Source organism: Anser cygnoides, chromosome 7 (assembly GCF_040182565.1).
Source record: "Anser cygnoides isolate HZ-2024a breed goose chromosome 7, Taihu_goose_T2T_genome, whole genome shotgun sequence".
NCBI lineage: Eukaryota > Metazoa > Chordata > Aves > Anseriformes > Anatidae > Anser > Anser cygnoides.
In genome coordinates, this window is record NC_089879.1 from 29,320,318 (window position 1) to 29,336,444 (window position 16,127).

The window sequence follows — 16,127 nt, forward strand, 5'->3', positions numbered from 1 at the left end:
TGATGCTTTCCTTCCCTGGCAGAGGAAGAGCATGTTCCAGCATGGCCCCCATCAGTCTGTCATGCTTCTATTGAAAGAAATCCTCTCTTCTCAGAAAAGTAGAAGATACTGTATCTGGTCCTTCACAGAGCCTCCTTACCACTTCTCCAAGGGCTGTTGCTCGAGGAGTAAGCGTGGTGAGCACACTTCCTCTAGCACAGAGTACATACGTAAGGCGAGTTTTGTACAGCTGTCCCTTTTTCAGGTCAGTCTGTTAGGCATACTTTTTTCCTTCAAAAGTATGAAGGAAAACTTTGATTCTTAATTTGGAGCCTGTCTATTGCACACAATTCCCCACTGTAATTTAAATTCCGTTTCTGGACAAGGATGTTAGCACACTGCTTTAGGGTGTCCCTCTCAGCTGATGGTGACTGTCGATGTCTAGCTGCAGCTTTCTTGTGGTCTGTAACGCTCCCTTTTCCTCCAGTCTTGAGCCTTTTCTGGCTGGGGGTTATTCAACAGATGAAATAGTGAAACATTTTATAAAGGTGATAAATTTTCATTATACTTTTTTTTTTTTTTTTGACATTTCAATACATTTTAAGCTACAAGCCAGGCCTAAATTCATATCTTTATTCAGTCTGGAAAGCTGAAAGTCCATAACAGCCCCGTGTGTTCCTTTTATACGGGGACTCTGAAAGTGTTTTCCAGAGGAAGGCTGGTATCATCTCTGGTGCGCGGCGTGAGACAGCAGGGCAATATAGCTTGTACCTTGTGACAGTAGGCAAAAGGAGCAGAAATAAGGATGAGAGTTGTCTTTCTGACACCATGTTTAGTATATGTTGCTTACTGGATGTGGGTGGAGATGTCTCAGAATGTGCGGTAGATATTTGAGTGGACCAGAAAAATGATGTATTTTTTTATACTGGAAATAATGTAGGGATTTAAAAATGGAAAAAGAAAATCCAAAGCTTCCTTGAGGCAGAATCCTAAGAGATTTTATTTTCAGTATGAAATAGATTTACAGTGAGCTGCAGTCCCAGTTTAGATTAGCGACAATATCTTTTTTGTCACAAAGAGGTCAAGATTTTTTTCCAGTTTTTTTTCAGTCAATGTTGTAAACAGTTTGAGGTTTGTGTGGTGGTTTTGTGTTTTTTTTTTTTTTTTGTGTGTGTGTGGCGGGGGGAGGTATGAGAGTGGAACAGCATATTTCAGTGGAATACTCAATGGTGAAGAACTGTGTGAGATGTCTACTGAAGGCGCTACGAAGATGTGCAACTGTATAGCATATTTCTACCTACTCTTTCTCTTGCTGGAAGTTTTAATTAGTTTCTGCCATGTGGCTGTTAACTCTCTCCAGCAGTGCTCCAGTTCCCTCTGAGGGATGTCAGAGATGCTTTTTACTCTCATAATGACTGATAATGTGCTGCAGGATTGGGAAGGAAGATCCCTTTTAGCTTTGTTAGGATCGTAATGGGCCCTGTTTTGGCTTGTGTGAGCTCTAAGAAGTTTGCATTGGGGAACACTCAATCACAGCGGAGTACAGCAGTGCAATGCGGTGATGGGGATATTTCTGACAGGATTATGAGAACATCTAATGCCAACAATAATGCCAATCTTTTGTGATGAACTGGTAGGAAAACAACCTGTCTATGCAGTCTGACAGCCAGACACCACCCATGGCTGATCTCTCTTCCTCTTTTTGCAGGACACTGTGAGGGACAGACAGACAAAATAAGAAATACATTGTGACAGAGCAGGTATCGCCCTCCTTAGGATCCAGAAGTCTTTAGGATCCAGTCTGTTCTGAATGTTTTTTCATCTGGTGCTTTAATTTTACTGTGCCAGGCCCAGTGCCCCAGAACCTGTATCCATAGCTTCAAAACATCTAGAGTCACTTCTGCCAGGCAAAATCCACACTAGAACCATTTACCATATGTAGCACTATCACAGGGAAAGTGCATTGATTAATTCCTGTGCAGGGATTATTAACTGATTAAGTCTCCATATATTCCTTAGGAAGTTTAACTTTTAGAAAAGTAAAGACAGTTGTGGAGCTTGCATTATCTGTATTTCTTCCTAAAACATTTGGTGCAGATACTAACAAACTTTTTGCATATACCTATATGGAAAAAGGAAGTGAACTTACTTGGGAGAGGAGGATATCAGTGTTTCATCTCACACAGAAAATTATTTATTTATTTAATGTTATTTTTAAAGCACTGTAAGAAAAGGATGGATATTTCTTTTTGGAGTCGGAATTAGAACAAGGAATGAAGAACCATCCCATGACCTCATGCACTGCTGCTCTGTTTAGTGCCATGACCTATACCTTAGAACAAAAGAGTGTGGGGGTGTGTGAGCGAAACAGCATAACATGGCTTGTGAAGTCAATGGGTTCAGGTTGTGAAATGTGCTTTTCCAGACTGTTGCAATGGATTAATCAAAAAATAAGTGAGGTCTGGCCTCGAGTATATATGAGCTCAGCTTCAGTGTGTATAAATAATTGGGATCCTATTGGCTAGTTATGCCTAAAGGATAAACATTGTTCTGGTGTGGTCGTTGGCATATGCAATCTAATTAAGGGTAGGTTTATTAAACTGAGGTGGTGCTAACATTGCCTTTATCTAGGAGCAAAGTAGCTCTGGATCTCCTGAAGTGACTTATGTGCTACTAGGTCCACATGTTTTGATCTCTACAGCTTTTTGAGCCCTTTACTTTGACTTTAATGACAGCTAAACCATTCTGCTGGGTGAATTCTCATTGCTTTTGCAGTTGCAGTGCACACTGCCAGAAATATGTCTGTGACTGCCCTGGCCTGCCAGGGTTGTTGTTTGTCAGAGTAAGCCGATATCCCCACCACTGGTGGACTCCAGGAAGAAAACACTGTGAAGTGGGGAGTAGGGCCAGGAAGGAGCACTCCTTGTGGGGGACTGGCCAAGAGGCTGACAGAGGCTGCTGTGCAGTACGAGCAATAGAAGAGCAAAGGTGATTTGTGGAGAGAAAGATGAGGGAAAGCAAGATTTTCAAAGGGCAAGTACTTACAAAGATTAAATGTTACAGAACGTGATCTGCAGCTGGTAAACAGGAAAATGCCAGGGTGATATTTCTGATGTGAATGTATCTGCAGATTAGCAGTAATTAAAGCTGGGCTTAGTCTGCTTGGGGCTTTTTTTTTTTCCCTCCGTGTCCACATGCTTACTCATTAGCGTTAAGAATCTAGTATATTAATGTCATTTAAAAAGTCTATTTTTTTTTTTCTCCTATAAGTTCTCCTAGTGAGATTATGGATGAAACTGTGTTATCCCCATTGCTCCAGCGTGTGTGTGTTTTCCTCTGTATGTTATGGTACTTCTTTTTAACTGTCTTTCATTTATAATCACATGCTTGTGTTCAATAGTGTTTAAACTTATCCACATGAACCACTCTGATGTCGCTATCATCAGTTAGTGATGTTTATACAAGTTGTGTATAGGTTAGGTATCTGTTGATCAAATTCTCTTTTCTTTAGACCTGATTTGAAGCAGTTTTTTTTTCTTTTATTTTTCTTTTGTTCCTTCTGCTTCCCACATTTTTCTTCTTTTTCCAAGAATATTTGCTTTGGAAAAGAACATGTTGGTGTCTAGAAGATGCTGTTTTTATGCAAGATGGTTTGCACTTGGGAATACAGAATGCACGTAGTTGCATTTTTTTTTTTAATATAGTTTTTTCATAATAGGGTTTTTAATATAGTTTGTTTTTTTTTTTTTAATAGGGTTTTGATCTGCAGGATTTCATTGGGTAGCATAAGGATCAATCTATCTCTTAGACCTGGCCCATCGTGTGGTTACGACTGAGTCTCTGTCCCCAACCCTGCTGTCTCCCTGCCCCAAGGACGAGGAAATGACTCAGCTAACCTGGACACAACTTGTTGGCGTATCCACAAGAAGCAATCAGCAGGTGATTGCATTAGTGTAGCATTGCTTATGTATGCATTCTAACACCATCAGGCAGTTTTCCAAGGTATGTTTTATAATAACAAAATGTAAAGTGTGGTTTTCATATAACAAAATGTAAAGCAATGAACAAGAAGAAAGAAATAGAGGAAGAAGATGAGAAAAGAGAAATACGGAAGGAGGAAAAAATTGTCCTGGTAGTAGTATGGCTTTGCTCAGAATAGTAAACCCTTTTGTAATGGCTTCCTGAAGTGGCAGCCATTCATTCAGCAGAGGCATAGGATTTCTGAGTCACGGCTGCAATTCATGAGAAGAGAGAGAAGACCAAACTCTATAAAACACATCTGATGTTTTCATTGTGCGAATGGCTTTGAGGAATGTTTTATGATGACACCCTTGGTGACTGGTGCTTTGCCTGCTCATGCATTAGCAGCAGTGAGTCTGGTGGTGGTTCCCTGTATCAACCGTTTCCCATTTTGCTTTTAGAGAAATTTAGATTGAGGATTTTCATTTGCTTAATCGAAGTTCTTATATAGTTTAGAAAGAGAACTCCACTGAGTTATCTCTCATGCCAAACCTTACATGCAAATGTATTCTTACAAGACTGTTCGATTCCACTTGTTTCCATTTTCTGCTAGTACAAAACTGGCATTTGAAATGAACCAGTTACATTCTGGCTGTTAACTCCTGCTCATAAGCAAGGTCGTACCACCAAAGTGCTCATACTTTTCAGAGCAGCTCTTTGGCCACTTTGCTTTCTTCCATGTGACTGTGACACATAAAGAGAAAGAAGGTGGCATTTGAAGCCATGGCAGTGCAAAGCTGAAGTGTCAGTGACCAGATTCCCTTCTGGAGATGTAGTGGTGTCTTCTTAAAACCTTGTCTCTCTCGTAAAGCTGTTATGAGAGGTGCAGGTTGACAACACACCCAATCCGGTTACCTGCTTCTTCCTGCCTTCCCTACCCCTTCTCCCAGGTGATATCCTGTTCCCTACATGTGCTGTGGTACTCAGTTCTAAGAGCTAAACTGGCAGAAAACTAATCTCACAGAAACCACCTTCCCTGAGAAGAAAATCAATATGCTCTATCAGACTCATTAGACTATAATTATCTGGTGGTGGGGAGGAACGTCATGGATTGACTTTATGCAGCATTGAATCAAAAAGTAAGAAAAGTAAGAAGTACAACTCATTGCATGTGACTGTGAAATAAGGCCCACGACAAATAAAAAGGCTGTGTTTCTTTTTCACTGCGCATATAATACCTCCGGGCTCCTTCCTGTTCTCACTGCCCGTTAAAGGTAAAGGGATGTTTCAACAATTTCTAGTATAAAAGGTTAGGGTTTAAATGCTATAAATATTTGACTGCAAGACAAGGAAGTGTAAAGTATAAAGTATAGCTGTAATTGTTTTGTGGACAAGAGATAAACACAATCACAGAAATCAACAAATCAAAAAAAAGTCTGGTAGATTAAAAACAGATTAAAAACCAGATTAAAAACAAAACATTATTTTATCATAGCTAATAAAACAAAACTTCTGCTATCTTTAAAGAAGAAGAAATAAACCCAGAATGGCAAGTTTCAGGATTTCTGAGTCATAGCTTTCCAAACATTATTTCCAAACAGGTAATTCAAGACCTCAGTGGTTGTCCTTTTGATGAGTGTTTAAATCACTAAGCCCTTATCAGTGTAGAGTAGAATAACTTTTCTTTCAGCAGATTTATCCTGCCATTTCATTTGAATTTAGCAAAACCCATTAGTACAGTGTCACTTTCCTCAGAGTTACTGTAGCCGCTGTATATTCTGTCTCTCTCTCATGTCGGGGTTGGAAAGACTTTGCTCTGGGGCAGCACTGCGTAAAACTTAATCGTTTTGTAATAGACCGTAGCCGATCACTTGCACTGTTGGCTAGGGACCTGGGTAACCACTTTGCTCTGCGTTTGATGATGCTGTCTGCAATGTTGCCCTTATTCTTTGGGCCTCATCTAAGAAAGCTCATGATACAGCTATTGTGCTCTGGTTTTGGTTGTCTGTTGACTTGTTTAGTGTGAATGTTAAAGGGGTTTTCAGTTTTGAGGGAAACTAATAGTTCAGGTATTTTTCTGTGTTCTCTCAGTCAGCATCTTGGATGAGACTGCAACCTCAGAAAATATACAGCCATGTGTGATCTGACAAAGGACAGGGTATTAGGTTTTATGTAACTATATCTTTGTTCCTTGGTAGTTTGGGGCCATCCTGGTCAACATTATCTGCAATGATTCGTGTTCTTTCTGTAAGTCAGCAGGGATGGGGCTTGTTCTTTCCTTGCAAACTAGTAGTTCTAGAAAGAGTAACATCAGACAAAGGAACTGCATTGTTTTGCTTTGTCTTTTGGGCCAGAGGAGGAACACTTGGCTGAACTTTTCCTTAGGCTGAATTGCGGTAACTGTTGGGATGTGGATTTAGAACTTTAAACCCATCCCAGAACAAGGGCTAAGACCCTGTTAATCCCTCTGAGCGAATTTCTCATTTTTGACCTGTTTATGCTGCTCTCTATGTCCCCGTAGTCCCTATGGGTATCTAGGAGTTGCATTCTCTAACATATTGTCTGTGCTTAGAAGCAGTATCTCACCAGCTTAGGGAATAAAAGTCAAAACCTTCAGCCTCAGAAGCGTGATCATTGATTGTGCTTTCAGTCCCTCCTGCCTGACCAAAGTCCAAAGATCTCCTTATGTATTGCTGCTTCTGAAATTGCGCCAACATGCTAGATGTAATATTGCTGTTAATTCCCTCAGTGCATTGAAAATGTGGCAAGCTTCCAGTTCTTAAATTTGGATAGGGCGTGAGATGACACTGTGATTTTGTTATTGTTGTTGATTTTTTTTTATTCTCTCTTTTTTTTTTTTTTCTGTGGAGTCCTTCTCTGTGTGGGGAAATGAAAAATATGTTTTAAATCTAAATAGCAACTGGAAACAGATTGTTGTCTTAAGGTGTTCTTGCCTTTGAGACTAAATGTTTTTGTCACACCCGTGGTTAAATTCTGACATCAGATATAAAAGTTTGCCTGAACATTGCAAGATTACAAGGGAAGAAAAATTCATTCATTTCCTTAAATGGTGAAATGACATCAGATGATTTTCTAGGTATTCCTGACTGGAAAGGGAGTAGACTAGCTGGTTGTCAGGTATCCAGGGGAACCAAAGTGCCTTGGCCAATAAAGCTGCACCCAGGCTTCAGATTAGGCCAGGGTCTGCAAGTAGCTCTAAATATTCCTCCACGGTCTTAGAGAGACAAATGCAATTTGTTTGGCATATTCTGTTTTCACTTTACACAATTTTGCTCTCTCTTGTGGAGGAGATTTATTAGCTCAGGGGAAATTAGCTCAGTCCGAGTTATTTATATAGTCTTTGAGTTCTGTTCCAAGTGACTTCCAGAAACCTAATGACTCTTCCTGTTACATCTTTCACATGCACTCTGCCCCTCATGTGGAATTGCAGTGACTTGCTGTAATTCAGAGCCCAGGGCTTGTTGGGAGGGGTCTGATGCTGCGGGGAGTTCCAGTAGGGATTCCCAGAAATCTGGAATCAGTTTGCACATCCCTGGTAGACTCTGTGATGTGACAGTGATATATTACATTGTTTTGCCTGGCCCTCATTGCTGTAATGAGGTTAACATTTTTTTTTTTGTCTTGTATGCTTAGATTATTGTAAAGTTTGAGGTATGAAAGAAGCGTTGGAGTAAACTGGCAAGGGTAGAGCCCCAACAGTAGCAATTTCACACCTGTGAATGGCTACTGGTCATATGGCCTGAAGCAGCTAACTGACCAGGTGCAAATGACAACCATTTTGCTCCCTTGCATACTGTCTGGCTTGAGTAGCTGCCGTGTGTTAACCTCACTGATCAAGTGAACCATTCCTGCTCAGGGGTGTCGTGCTTGACTGGCACATCTTTCTAGGTATTTTCACATTGTTCAGCACTAATAGGCTCTGCTTTTAGCTGGGGCCTTTAGACCTGATGAGAAACAAGCTCAAAGAATTAACTAAATAGGGCATCTGAATAGAAGCTACAATAAGGGGAGTGAAAGTTAATGAATAAAGTATTTCATAAAATGCAGTGTCATGGTGCAACCAGTCACCTGCTCGTAGTGATGTAGACTGCTTTGCCAGCCTTAGCAGCTTTTTTTTTTTTTTTTCTTCTTCTCTGCATGGTTTCTGTTTTAGTTGCTGCCTGGTTTACCTTTGCCCTCTTCCAGCTTAACAGTCTCTGGGGGAAGTTTATAACAATCAGCTCAGTGAACAGGAGGAATAGGAGAGCTGCTGAGCTGTGTCACTGGAAGAACTTCGACAGCCTGGAAATTGACATCATTACACTTGCATTAACTGCTCAGATAGACACAGGATTACATGCAATAGGAAAACAAGTATGTACATGAGAGTAAAATTGTTCAAGGAATATCAGCATAGAACAGAGGTGTCACTTACTGAAACAGACTCACTATAAAAGCTTTATTTTTTCTAGGTAGCACATTAACAAGGCCAGCTTTGGGGGACAGAGAAAAAGAGGGAAAGAGGTGGTGACAGGGAACAGTACAGGCATTTTTCAACACAAACAGAAGATACCCTCCTAAGATAAGCAAATTGACCTCTGGCCTGAAGATTCCTTGGAAATGTAGGTCCCTCTAGTAGCCTAGCTATAAGGGAGTGACTGGAAGGAGCCCCACAGCAAATGCCATAGCAGCTAGCAGATGAGTGAGCTGATCCATTGCAAAACATAGTTTTTATTAATTCTCACTCTAAAATGAAGTCAAAATGAAAGCAATGCATTTAATGTGTATACATCTGAGCCACAGCTTGGGGTAAGATGCTCTCTTATCACCTGTGGAGCAGAAGTGAAAAGATCTATCGGTGTTGTATTCTGAAGACATTTAGCTGAACACTTGCTGCGAGAGTGCACAGATGGTTTCACCGTATAGTGGTGTTACAGCTGCAAGTTCAGCCTGTGCTTTCAGACATACATTGACAAGGCTGTCAGTGTTGGATGAGCACCAATCCAGTCAGAGGGAATGATGGTTAAAAGCTCAGGAGGTCCAGCTGATCAGACACATGGGCAGCCGGAAGATCCATTAGAGTACTACTGTGTACCGCAGGACTGTTAAAAACAGTACATCTTCCAATAGGGTTTGGACAGATTGTTTTGGCTTTCATTAAAAACCTGATCATCAGACACTTAATTTTTATTTTTTTTTTTTTTGTGGGTTCACGTTCCTCATTGTACGGATGCATTTTAAATGTTTAAATATGTGACAACCTCTGCTTTCTTACACTGCAAAATCAAAACCAAAAGGACCTGAAGACATATTGGTACTTCTGATGTAATGTTGCATGAAGTGCATATGCTTGCTTCCTCTGGTTTCTAACAGATTTTGCTAATATAACAGTTTGAGGAAGGTATATCTAGAAATTACTGCACAACAGCCTCCATAAGGCTGGCTATTCTTTTAAAATTAAAAATTGAGATTCAATTAGTATCTGCTTTCCAGCAATTTCCTAGAGATTTGAGGCTGGAAGGGAAGGCTGCAAGGATCTGACCAGACCACCTCACACTCAGACACCAAAGGTGTTCTCCTAGTAATCTCTGCATGAAACCGTAATTTCTGTTTTGACTAGAACACCTCTTTGAAAAGGACAGTTTTTGGAGTATTCTGGTATTAATATATTAATATAATTAATATAATATATTAATATATAATTTATGAATAGTGTTCCCTAGAGTAGAACACTTAAATACACAGCATCAGTATCTTACTCTAGTTTCTCTGACTACTTATTTAGAAATGACTGTTGGAAAGGGAGGAGAAAGGTATACAAAATAAGCATAAGACCTGATTTAGTCATGCTGTTAGAGGTGAACTGCTTTAAGCACATATGTAGGTTTAATGAACCTGATAGGTTTATTTGTATTTCTATACCGCATTCTATAAAGTCCAGCTGACAGGGGGATAGGGTGGTTGAATTATAAACAGCTTCTTCATGTGGGGAGGACACAAGAAAAAGGGAATAATCTGAACTACCATCTGAAGTGGAGTAGCTAGTTCAAATTAAATGTTTTGTGAAGTCTAGCACACATAATTAACTGCTCTTTAATTCAGTTTGTCTTGATTAATTTGTAAATCCATGCTAGAGACAGACATTTTTATTAATGACTGAAGCTCAGACATGTTTGTTTAGCAAATGGTTTTGTTGTGCTGCTGTCAAAGGCTACCACTTCTACCCTGGTACAGAGAAGATAAGTGCCTTGCAGCCGTATCAGTCCAGCAGCCCAAACTGTAACCTGAGGTGATCGGACTAACCTGCTAGGGTATGCTGAAACCTCAGTCTAAACTCCAAACTGTTCAGATAAGACCGTTATCAATGTCTCACTTGCTCTGCAGCGCCTATTTTGCAAAGGCTCTTGTGACAGCTTATACAAATCTTTCAGTTTGTGCAGTTAAAAAGATGAGTAATGCACTTGAAACATTGAGGAGTCTTTCAGAGGTGGGGAAAAAATGAGAAAGGCAAGATATAAAGGATATCGGCACTTCAGGTGCTTTCTGCTGTTTTTGGGAAAGAAGAACATTCAATTTTTTAAAGAGTTCCTTATCTGGTTGTTATTCTCCTCTGGGAAAAAAAAAATGTTTATCTTGTCTGGGACTGTAATTTTCTGAATTTTGATGTGCAGACATGACTTTTTTGAGTTATGTGTGTTTGTGTTAAAAACAACCCATAAAGCAATGAAGGCACAAAGAACCTGTTCTGTGCTTTGTCTACTGTATCTTGAAATAGGTACTTCACTTTTTGTGTAATCTTTAACTGAAGTTGTATTGCTGGGGGTTGTATTGCATCATCCTTAAGCAGTTAAATAATTTAAAACTAATGGCAAAGTAAATAAAAATAAAACAATTGTGGCATGGGAGCGGAACTGGATAAGAGAAGAATAACCTCTCTAACAATTCTTTGAACAGCTGTTCATCAAAGAGTTGTGAGCAAGTACTAGCAAACTGAAGATCCTTAGTCATTTCATAAACATATAGAGGTAATTTCTGGATATGTTTGTGAGAAATATGCATTTGCAGATAAATAGGTAATTTTGACTGTGCTCATTAAAATATCAACCGTGGAAGAATAAATTTCTCCAACCTCAGTCCATTGTGACGATTGTTGGCAGATATTTTGCAAATATTGCTAGCTGATAGAGTACATTGTATTTATGTGAGATATTTACAAGTACTGTTATTGTTGGCTTGTTTCTATGGTAATAGAGGAACAAGCATCACTGCTACAAGGAAGCTAACTGGATCCTTTAAATATTATGATATTCCATGTCTCTATTAGTTAAGATCAAAGGCTTGTCATGACTACTGAATGCATAATACACAAGTGGAGTTTAGTTTTAGCTATTGTAGAAAGAAAATATTATTATTGTTATTATTGCTTCTTGCATCTAATTTGGAAGACTCTAAAAACTGTCTGTTCTTTCCCCTTAGCTGCTCACAGTATTTCCTCTTTCCTACTTTTTAGTTACGGTCTCCTGAGCAAACCGTTACTCATCAGCTGTTGACCCTGTGACCAAGAGAAGCATTGACAAGGCTCCAAAGGAATTCCCTCTGAAGAAATCAGTTCAAAAGTAGAAAAGGTAATTAGTTAATTGAATTAGATATACTTCTGCTCTAGACTTTCAGCGGGCTGTATGTTTGTTAATATTTGTGTCCGAGTACCAACTTGTAGAAAGTTAATAATAAATCTGTGAAACAGAATGAACACTGACAAGTCAGGATCAGCTGATACTAAGACATAAGTGAACTATTAATTGTGGTATGTAACCTCTCACTTAACTTTCTGGCAACCAAAGGAAGTGGAATGCTGCTAGTGGGACATCAATTTAAAATGTCTGTTTGCAGGAATATAAGGAAGAGTACAAATTAGTAGCCTCAGTTCTGCAGTGGACTGATGAACAGAATCAAGTGGAAGGATGGAGTTAGTGAGTACATGGGTAAATGGACATGCTGGCAAAACATTTGCAACATTTTTTCAGAAGGGAAGTTAGGCCTCACAAACTTGTCAAAGCTTTTTGCAGTACCCGAAAAGCAAGTGGATAAAGGCAATCCCAGTGATACAGACTACCTTAATATTGGTAGTACTTGGCACTTATGCTTCAACAAATGAAGGTGCCGAAGGAATTACTATAAGTTGCATTTCCTTGCTCTTGCATGGATAAATAATTAGTTAAATGGTAGAAAGAACTTAGAAATGATCAGTTTTCAAAGTGTAGAGAAGTATTGGTGTTGTTAGAGGAGTCTGCATTTGAGTCACCACTGCTCAACATACAATCTTGAAAGTGGAGTGAATAGACAGATGACAGTTTACCAACAGTGCGGAGAATCTCAAGATATTAATGATAAAGGCCAACTGCACAGAATTGCAGAGAAATCTTATGTGCTGAAGTCACTGGGTGAAAGAAATGGCAGATGAAACCATGGAGGTGAATGTAAAGTCATGCACATAAGACCCTGTCTGTCCATATAAAATTATGGCTTCTCAGCCGTCTGTTTCCAGTTAGGAATGAGATCTTAGCATCTTGATGGATGGCATGAAGAAAATACTAGATCACTTTTCAGTGTTAGCCAAAAAGCAAATAATATGCTAGGAATATTAGAGAAGATATAGCAAACTGAAAGCATGCTTGTTCCTGGTTCCCCTTCACGTAGAAAAAGGCTTGTGGGTGTAGCTGGAAAAGATACAGAGCAGTGCATTAAGGATCTCCTTAACTTCTGCACAGTCAATGATACAGAGAAACATTCTTCATTTTGGAAAAGGGATGGCTCAGAGAGAGTGTAATGGAGAGGCAGAAATAAGGAACAGTTTGTACACTGAATTTCTTCTCCAATACGGGAATTAGGGGATATCACAGGATCAGCAGGTGGTCAGTTCAGCATGGATAAATTAGCAGTAGTTGATCACACGACACACAAAATGTTCTGAATGCTTTTCTGAACTCATGCCAACTTATATCTGGATGCATAAGCAAAAGCAGCAAAGTGCCCTGATTCCTATTTAGTCCCTCCTCCTTGAAAAAAATCCCAATTTACCTTAGAACATGAGAGGCAAAATCTCTGACTGATTTAAGGAGAACAGATTATGCAATTTCTTACACCATTTCCTTTTCAGAGTGTTGCCAAATGGATAACTATGTGAACAATGGAAAAAGCTGACTCCAATGATTTTTCTACTTTAAAAAATACACTTCTGAAAGCTCGTAACCATTCCTGCTTTGCTGGCTATGCTGGCAAATGCTATCTTTAATGGAGCATAGATTAGTGTTTCATAAATTCAAGTTTAAAATTAAAAACTGAGAAGGTAATTTCTCCTGTCTAACCCACGGGGGAATGTTGTTTTGTTCAGCATGCTGGAGCAGTCTTTTTCTGAAAGCATAGCTAATCTGAAATGCAATAAGCTGTATTATTTCCTATTCAGTCTGCTAGCTGTTTTGTTAGATTGTTCATCCTTTGGCATGCAAGGAAAAAAAATTAAAGTTTAATTGTACAAGGAAGATAATTTTCACACAATTGCTTCTCTCAAGAGATGAAATGCGATCTGTTCTTACTGATGTTCATTTCTTCAAGCCTGTTTTTCTCTTGTATGGAAAGCCGTGTGTGTGTGTGTGTGTGTGTGTTGGGTTTGAATTTACCAGTGACTTCAGCAGTAACGATCAGCTTGATGATTGTCCTTGTGTATGAGCAGAGCATATCTGACCATCACTGCCATCTGATCCTATTTGGACCAAGGAGCAATTTCTTATTGCGTACAATCATCCAGCAGGGCACTTCTGCCAACCTGGCAGAATGGTTGTTCTCCATCCTCAGCCAAGCAGGTAATCTGAGGTAAAGCTAGGGGAAATACCCAGAGAAGCATTGGTGAAAGAGGCCTGATTTCCTGTTAAGTTTCAGTTATATTGCTGAAGGTTCTCTCTCCTAGGCTCATAGCTCTGTGCTATTTGCAGTTCTAGGGGACGCAACTGTATTCTGTATCTCCTCAGTGTGTATTTCATGATTTGGCTGGAGGAAGCACTGCAAATGAGCTAAACAGCTGCTTTCTCCAGCGTTTCTGTGTTTGGGGAGCAAGAGAATAAACCCAAGAAAGGCTGGGAATAATTATATATTACTATTATTACCATTGCTTTCCAGACTGTGCAATCATTTATCCTGCCACAACCTGTCTTCTCTGAACTGCTCAGTGGGACTTGAGTTTCCTTAGAATTAATCCCATGTTTAGGGGGTTTTCTTGTTTATGTGAACACACAGGAATGCTTACTAAGCTACCCAGCAATGAACGGTTTTATAGAAAGTGCTGTGGAAAGGCTTATCTCAGAAAAATACTCTTTAACTTATCCTCTATTTTCTCTGTTTTTCTGGCTTTCTGTGTGTCATCTTTTATATTTTTTTGACTGGTAGAATATACTGAGAAATGGCATTTCAAATGCCTGTATTTACTTATAAGGCCCTGCTTTCTTACAGAAATTCTAGCTATATTTTACCAAAGAATTAATAAAGTGAAAGAGGGGGGGAGAGAGAGAGGATTGACAAGTTTCATTGCTAAAGTTTACTGTAAGTTAAATTTAGGGAGTTCATTGCAGTGTAAGTAGGCTGAAATGGATATTTTTCTTTCTGGTTGTTTTTTAAATTGTGTGCACATTGTTGATTCTAATGAGTGCAAGGGTAATTATTTCTTTGTTTGCCAGGAACATTAAAATTGATGTGGTTTCTAAAGAAAATGTGCTTAGGCTTCTTGAAAGTAAGTGCACAATAGGCTATCATAGCTGCCTTTTCTACCGGTATTATTTTAAGTAATAGTAGCACACAGTAATTAACCCTTTGTGCTTGAAGATGCACATCATAGTTTCAATCAATGGGTGCTTAAAGAATAAAGGGGCAGGGGATGAGTGGTTTCAAGATTCATTTTTGAAAAGTGCCTAGTTGAACTGCCAGGATCTTCAACAATAGCCATCTTTCAATAGCATATTGGATTTTTCAGACCATTATCTCATGTATTAAGTCAATAAAATGCTTGGTTTTCTTTGTTTTGAAAAATGTGTGGGTGAAGTTAGAAAAGTGCAAACCACGTCTGCTGTTGGAGACAACTCTCATAAGGGGCAGGTGCTGTGTAGACTACTACCTTGTAGGCTTGCCTGAAACCTGCCCAAATCACAGGCCTGCACACGATGTGCTAACATCCCCTCTTCTTAATTTGGCACGCAGGTCATTTCCCATTTCTGATCCCCTGAGCGAAGGTAGCCTCTTGTTAAAATATCTTTCAATTTTTTTTGTTTAGCTGAAAAAAATGAGACCAAGATATTTCAATCCGAAGCTGAAAATGCTATTGAAAATTTCCAAGTGAGTGTTGAAATGCCCATCTTGAGGGCATCAGGACAGGCAGAGAATCCTGTGCTCTACACAGAAATGCATCCATTATTTAAATTTTAAGCCAAAGTTAACTGACGTTGATGGAAAAATTTCCATGTTTGGTTTCAAGGAGATGTAGATGTTTTCTCTGGTACTGGTAAATAAACAGTTACCTGAAAAGCAACACAGACTTTTGGAAAACTTGCCCATTGGTAGTGCACAAGTCTAGGATCCATTTTTTTTTTAAATGTATATTTAAAGAGCTATTTTGCATTATATTTTAATCAAACTTCCAAACCCAGTATTATTAAAGGTACTTTTGTATGTTTTTTTTGGTTTAACTGTTTTTTTTTTATTATATAATGCAAGGAACTGTAAGTAGACATCCTGTGATTGCATCTAATCTATTAGAAACACAACAGATTTCTTCTGTTGGATGCAAATATAGAGAGAACTTCTCATGTTTGCTCTTTATTCTAACTTGCTGCTAGTGTTGGCAATTAGACATCCTTATTTATTCTCCAATTTTCTAGAGAAAGAATGAGTAAAAAAACATAAAACCCAGTGACTTGGTTGAAGTTTCTTAATGTGTTGTGTGCACTCTTGTCTAGTGAATTGACAAGATGCCTTTCCAAGTCTGTCAATATTAGAGTTTAGGACTGTGTTTGCAGTGACACAGTTTCTCTTAGGATAAAATTAGAGCAATACGCTTAATAAACAGGGAGGTACTGCACATTGGCACAGTTGCCCAGAGAAGCTGTGTAGTCTCCCTCCTTGAAGATCTTCAAAAAACACCTGGG

At 39.1% G+C, this 16,127-nt stretch overlaps 1 long non-coding RNA gene across 6 annotated transcripts in view; it reads left to right on the forward strand.

The window, feature by feature from the left end:
- The window catches only part of LOC106031698 (uncharacterized), a 524,145-nt gene that overhangs the window by 12,129 nt on the left and 495,889 nt on the right, over positions 1-16,127 (forward strand). For 5 of the 6 annotated variants that reach the window (XR_010832897.1, XR_010832893.1, XR_010832898.1 and 2 more), the window contains exons 4-5: positions 3,734-3,918; positions 11,450-11,564. This is a non-coding gene — a long non-coding RNA (uncharacterized lncRNA). The remainder of the gene's footprint in view (positions 1-3,733; positions 3,919-11,449; positions 11,565-16,127) is intronic. The other variant, XR_010832894.1, reaches the window with a different exon arrangement.